The sequence below is a fragment of the Pteropus vampyrus genome, unplaced genomic scaffold (genome assembly GCF_000151845.1).
Source record: "Pteropus vampyrus isolate Shadow unplaced genomic scaffold, Pvam_2.0 Scaffold218, whole genome shotgun sequence".
Classification (NCBI taxonomy): Eukaryota; Metazoa; Chordata; class Mammalia; order Chiroptera; family Pteropodidae; genus Pteropus; species Pteropus vampyrus.
The window spans coordinates 2,299,085-2,306,564 of NW_011888999.1; positions in this window are offsets into that span (position 1 = coordinate 2,299,085).

Consider the following 7,480-nt stretch of genomic DNA (forward strand, 5'->3'; position numbering starts at 1 on the left):
CAGTCAGATGAGTCCAAAAGCAGGTGAGGTTTGGAACTGATACTTTGATTCTATTGGGAGGCCCCAGGAGAAAGGTAATAAAATTGTCAGAGTCCTGGTACCCATTTACTTATGGTATCCCATTGCTTGGACTATAGAAATCGGTATATTTGCTGGCTAGGGAAGTGTTAGGAGATAAGACCCTTAATTGATTTCATTATGGATTGACTTGTGATCCCACTTTCATAACTTTCTTATCACAAGTAAGGTCGTGCTTCCCCCATCTGTGCAATAGGGCTGCCAGTTTCTCAGAGAGCAAATAAAGAATCTGTCACACCTCTTAATGGCTAGACCCAGAACTGGTAGAGCACGATTCTTGCCATATTATATTCGACAAAGTAAATCACAAGGCCATCTTAGATTCAAGGGGAGAGGAGATAGACTATCTGTCGATAGGAGAAACAGCATGTGCATACGAGGATGGGAGAAATTGTGGGTGGCCAACTTTGGAGACCATCCTCTAAGCATACTGTGAACAAAGAGTTTCATGGTCAAATAAGTTTGGGAAATCTTGTTTACCCATAGACATCTTTGTTCATAAAAACCACAATGAAAAGAATTTCTTAACAGCAAGACTTCTTAGAGCTGTTAAAATATTAATTGAAGTGCCAAGAATAATGTTAAGTAAGTAGCAAGTGTAAAAGGAAATGAAGGGAAGAGTATAATTATTGCTTTCTATCCTAACTTTGCCCTTCCTGACCTTACGCAGATCGATATGAAAGAAGAGAATACAAATGTAACCAGTATAACAGGAAGTATTTATGGTTAAACTGGCCATCACAGACAATTACAGTCTTTGAGAGATGTAGAATGTCTTCAGGAAGTTGCAAAAGACCTGGACCAATTTCAGTATTTTCTCCATCCTTCAGGGAAACAGTCACTTTTCTTGCTAATTAGAGCCTCCTTCAGCATAAATTGAAATTCTGGACTTCTTGTTGCTGAGGAAAAGTCTATTCCATCGCTAATTAAAATTTCTTCCTGCATTCAGAATCAGTTTTTTTAATGAGTCCTTATTACTTGTGGGAAGTTAATGAAATCTGGGATGACTTTTTAGTTCTTCATCTCATATTAAGCAACCGGTGTTGTTTTTTTGACAATCTGATCAACTATAAAGCACAAAAATGACCCATTGGTGTGATGCCCTGGAGAGATGGCATACGTGGAGGTAGGATGGTGTGGAAGAAGAAGGCCCCGGAACCTGCCTAGTCCAGCTCTGAGTCCTGCTTCTCTATTTACTCTTTGGGACTCCTCAGAGGAAGTTACATAAGTACTCTGATCCTCAGTTTACTCATATATAAAATGGGGATAAAAATATCTAAATTATAAGGGTTTTGGAGAGATTAAATGTGATATTATATACTTATCTTTTGCTTCAACTACTCATTCAACAAACATTTAGTTATTGAGTATGTAATGAGTGACAGGCAGTGTATTATATACAGGATATATAGTTTGGAAGGGAAATAAACCACTTGTAAGTAGACTAATGAATAATAAATTTGCAACTAAAAATTTTGCAGCTATTGCAAACTCAGGTCAGTGGCATATTAGAAATGAGCAGGATGCTGTGGTAGACAACAGTGAGAAGCAGTGTCTTAGGGTTAAAAAGAAACGTCTCTTTGAACTGATATTTAGGTTGAACCATGAAGGATGAAACGAATTCAGTCATGTGAGAAGCAGAGAGAGGAGCCTTCCGGGTAGGAGGAACAGCAAATATCGTTTCTAATATGACAAAGAATTTAATGAGTTTGAATTTAATGTGAACTGACAGAAGACCAATTTGCCTAAGGAGCATAAGGTAAGGGGAAGACTGGAGAGCTGGGCAAGGGAAGGATCATACAGAATCTAAGTAAGGAGTTTAGACTATTCTTTTAAATTTTTTTTCTTTTTTTAAATTTTGATAATCTTTATTTAACCCAATGTGCCCAACATATTATCATTTTAATGTAATTAATATAAGAATATTAATAAGTAGACTTTTTTCTAATTGCAGTAGGAAGGCATTGTGGGATTCTGAATAGAGAGAACACAACCCAATTTAAAATACTAGAAGATCACTTTGGGTCCCTCTATAGATTAGTTTAAAGAGGAGCAAGATTAGAGAAAAGGGATACAATTAGGAAGATATTGTAGTAGTTCAGGACAGAGCTGATGGTGGCATATATCGGGCTAATGACACTGGCAATAAAAATAAGTTGTTAAACTGCCAGGAGAGAGAGACAAAGGGGTCAATATAGATTTTTCTGGATATTGGTCTGGAAACCAGATGGATGGAGATTCCATTTACCGAGAAGGGGAAATTGGTAGAAAAGCAAGTTTGGGGCGGGGGTCAGAGGAAGTTAATACTTTCAGCTTGGGCATGCTAAGTTTATGAAAGAACTAGTTTGAGATACCAGGTAGGCAACTAAATAAAGCTGAAGATCAAGATGAGGTCTTGGCTGGAGATATAAATTTGGGAGTCATCAGGATATAGATGGTATTTGAAGCCATGGAACTGGATGAGATTACTTAGGAGAGGATTGTAGAGATAGAAGAGAAGAAAGACAGGAGGAAGGCTTGAATCAAACTGAGTAAGACTGCATAAGGGAGAAGGAATCAGTGAGAATGAGGAGTGGGGCGGGTGAACAGACTGAGTAGTACGATGTAGAAGCTAAGAAAGGAAGGATAGAGTTTCACATAGAAATATTTGAATGCCACAGAGAAATTCAATGTAATGAAGAGTAGTCTGTCCATTGGATTTATCAACATAGTGTGATATGGGTAGAACCCAGATTGATGGAAGAAAGAATGGGAAGTGGAGGTGGTATATGTTGATACCTTTTTTTTTTTTTTTTGAGAAATTATGATACGAAAAGAGTAATAGGAGTGTACTAGAAGGGTATAAAAGGAAGTACAGCAGAGATTCCTGGTTGCCTACCTCATATCTATTCTTTTCTTATTCCTTATGAACCCTTTGGGGGGCAACAAAATGTTTAATTAACAAACTATATTTCCCAGCCTCTCTTGCTAATTGGGGAAGCCAATGAGATGTAAGTAGGAGGCATTAGGCAGAGCTTCTATGAAAGCTCTTTTAAAGGGAGTGACTCAACTATCTTTTCTGCTTAGATAGCAGACAAGATGGTGAGAACTACAGTGGCCATATTGCAATCATGAGAAAAACCTGAGGATAGAAGTCCCTCTTTAGGAAGTGGAACAGAAGGCTTGGGCTGCAGACTAGGGCATCAAGAATATTTTTAGAGATGAGAGATATCTGAGTATGTTTGCATGTTGATGTGAGCGACCAAGAAGAGAGATTGGTGAGGAAGAGTCAGGGAGACAATGACAGGACGGCAGTTGTTGAAAATGCAAGCATAGAGAGATCCTGGGTGTCTGTTGATGAACTGGCCTTTGATAGGCTGCTACTGAGGGTTTAGGACACTGCCAAGGCCTTTTTCTGAGGAAAATTCCTCCAACAACTCTGACATTCTTGTGTCTTATTCATCTTTCATTTTCTTCTCCATGGACTAGAGTCTCCTGTCTCTTCTTTCCCAAATTCATTCCTTACACTGCTGCCAGCATGAACATTCCCAAATGCAAATCTGATTTTAAAAGACTGAGTAGCTCCACAGACTGAAGCTACACTCGCTTGCCTTGAATGTAAAATGTTCTTTCTGGCCTTTCTTTCCAGCTTCCTACCTTCAACATTTCATCCAGCGTTCTGCACACAAATTGTTAAAGAGAAAGCTGGAGGCCCCAAAGCAGTGTCACTTGTGCTAAAGCCCATGCATGTACCAAACCTAGACATAATACCTGACTTAATTGCAGTTTCAACCTTTACCACAAATGCAATTTTAATCAACCAGTCTGGAATTTTTTAGCCAACACCAATGAGGTAATCTGTCATGTGGACCCTCTCTAACCACCACCCCCATAGGAAAAACAAGCAATCTGCATGATAAAACCCTTGCCATCCCCTCCCCCAGCCCCTCAGATATTCTGGTCTAAAATGATCTTTTCTTTTGCTAATAGCTCCCCATGCCACACTTTTTTTCCTATAAAAATCTTTCATTCTGTACAGTCCCTTGGAGCACCCTTTCAGTTGCTAGGTGGGATGCTGCTGGATTCTTAAGAAATCCATGTAGACTTCAAATTTACTTGGTTAAATTTTGTTCTTTAGCACAACCATGTCAATTGGCATTTCCCTAACAGTGCACTATCTTTCTCACTTCTTTTCTTCATGCTTCCCACTTTTTCTGATATCCTCCTTCCTTCTCTTTCTCTAATATACCTTCAGGGAACAGCTCAAATGCCAGGTTTCCCTGATGCCTCCAATGAGAACTAGTTATTCTTTCATTTTATCCCAGCAGCTGTCCTCTGCCCATAACATTACTCTGCCTTTCAGGCAGGTGATATAGCTTTTTCTGGAGGCTCCTCTCACTGGATTGTAAGCTTTTGAGGCCAGGGGCCATGACCGATTCAACTTGGTAGTCTTGTTCCTCTCCACTCAGCTCAACAGATAATTTGTTGAGGGAAGTCTGGACCAGGCCTCCCTGTTTACTAAGAGAGTTGTATTTGTTGTGTTTGCCTGTTCAGTATCCCGTCTCCCTGTTTCTAGTAACAGCATCCCTCCTTCCTCAAGGGCCTGTTCCTCTTCTATGCCTACCAGCTAGAGTCTTCTCCCACTGCCACCACAGGCTCCTGATGCAGCTCCTTTAACTCTGTGAGTTGCCCAAGAGTTTTTCATAATGCCTCTTTCCCTGACGAAGTTGGTTGGAGTTTATGGATCACATGAAATTTAGTGTTATTTTAGGACATTCTTGAAGAATTTGTCCCTTATAATATGTTCAGACACTCCTTTTAAATAAGGCTTAGTCTCCTTAGGTGAAAAGTCTGTCCCTCAGATTTTTGACCACAGTCTTTTTTGGCTTACTGTGTCCTCTGGCAGTGGGAAGGGAAGGTTCTTTGGGTTCATGTGATATCAGCTGACCTCTCTGGCTTCCATGGTGGTGTCTCTTGTTTTCATGACAACGTTTCTTGTTCACTAAAGGGATGCTTGCCCCACTGGCATTTGTGTCTAAAATCGAAGCTAGTATTACTTGCACTCTGGTCTCTCTAGGCTTGGCAGAAGCTGTAGTACTTCCTGGCCACCAACTTTATCTCAACACTGATGGCTCTAAAACCTCCACTGCGCTTCTGTATGTCCTCCATTGGCTTCTAGTTGGGGCGAGATGGGATGTCGGTTAGATCTCATCCTTCTCTGCTGAGCCATCTCTCTCCACAGTAGATTTGATAGTTGGAAAGCTGGCTCTCAAACTCGGATACCCAGTGCTTCCCTTTCTCAGGCCCCAGTGGGAGCTCCTAGGTTCCAACATATCCCACGGAAAGAGAAAGCAGCTTGAGAGAGCCGCTCTGGCTCGTGAGCTTTCTGACCAGGCTGTGCCATTGACTTTTACTTTGATGGGGCCAATCTCCAAGGTCCTATGGACACGGGGTGCCTGGCCCACAAGGTGTCCTCCTCTCAGAATTCCAAATAGGGCTGGCAGGACCCCTCTTTCCTAACTGTCTCTTCAACTTGTCAGGGTTTCAGCTCAGGTTGAGGAGCAGAACACAGTGTGCCTGTCACCTCTCTACCTCTGTTGCTTCTCTTCGCTCTGCCTTTAGCTCCAATAGCGTTGGTTTATAAGGGATGGGCTTCTCTTTTCCTTCTTCTATTTTATATCCTTTCTTTTCTCTTGTTAGTTTTACGGCCTTCTCATTTACACCATGGGAAAAATTCTATGTCAAGCTAATATGTAAAATGGGAGTGAAAGAAATTTAGGCTTTCAAACATATCGCCTTGCTTTAGAATGTCAGGAGCTGACTGCATTTCTTTCTTTGCATTCCTTAAGAATCCAATTTCTTCTCTGTTTGCCCCATCCCCACTGGCTGCCAAGAAAGATAACTTGGTTGACTATGGAGAAGATCAGGTATGTGCATGTAAATCTACATTAATATTTTCCAAATATTTCCTCTTATACCTTTGACTAAGGAAACCTAACTGATATAAGCAGCATGATACACAATTTATGATTTGCCTGTGGATAATTTCATCTTTTGTCTTTGCTGAGGCCTTTCCAAGAATTATCCAAAAGAGACTTGATCTAGAGTGCAAGGAGAGACAGATGGAGCCATCGCACTGGCAGTGAGTGGGAACAGGAGACTCAGGTCAGGTGTTGTGAGCAGAAGCTAACCCCTCTTCATGATGCCACGAAGTGATGTAGACGAGCCTGGAACCCAGATGCCATCTGCAGAGACTGTGGGAAGCAGGGGAGAGAGATTTGACAATTCTAGATCATTGGATAAATCACTGCATTTGATAGAGCTGACCTAAACATAATTAAAATACAAAGCAAGTTAAGGCTCAGAGTTAGCAAATTAAAACTGATAGTAGATAAAGACAAAAACAATTTGAAAGACTAAAGAAGTACAAATTAGTAGTCGATAGATGGTCACGGGGATGGGGAACATGGCATGAGGAATGCAGTTAGCATTAATATATTATTGTCTAGGTGGAAAACTGGAGGAGAGAAGGAGCAATTAGGAGGATCATTTTATAAACTATATAAATGTCTAACCACTGTACTTTATACTTGAAACTAATAAAAAAGACAATTTGAACTCTTCAATATTTGACTATGAAAATTATCTCACTCACATGAGGTTGGATTTGTTGCCCTTTAAATCAATTACTCACTATTTTTTCATGCTTTGAGTACGTGAAATCCTGGAAAAATTATAATAAAGATATTTATCATCTAGTTTGGAAAGAAGTAGCAAGAGCCTGAGATAATCAAGAGACCGTTAAAAACCAAAATATGAGAGATTTAAAGGTTCTTAAGGACTTTCCTGTGCAAAGGGTCCCAGCCTGGATAGCTAGTCAAAATGAAATCAAGAGAAGAAAAATGGCTGGCATTAGGTTTCTTACTATTAGAGTGGGAGGTTACGGAGGAAGCTACAATGATCTACGCAATAATGGATTAGGGTGAAGACCTTAGTATAAACTCATGTTTAGCTTACTATAGATATATATGGTTACATATAGAAATATTTGGGGTATGTATATATACATAAGTTAATATATACTTTTATTCTTTGCTTTTTCAGATGAGAAATGACATCCCTGTAGGTATGAACACATCTAGCCCCCAGATCTCGGCTTCTAATGCTACTTTCCAGTAAAAAGAACCACAGTGCTTTGGAAAAGTGGCTTTTTCTAGGATTCAGGCAGGAAAATACACAAAATGAGCCTGAGCCTCTCTTAGAACCAGAAAGTAAGGAAGTGCTAAAAAAACCCACAGTGATGGGGCTATGTCAAAGGAACACAGGAGCCGAATGAAAGAGCTTTCGAATGGCCAAGGCTGAAACAATTTGAGGAACAAAATAAATGAAGTAATATTGAATTATAATCCAAACTATAAAATAT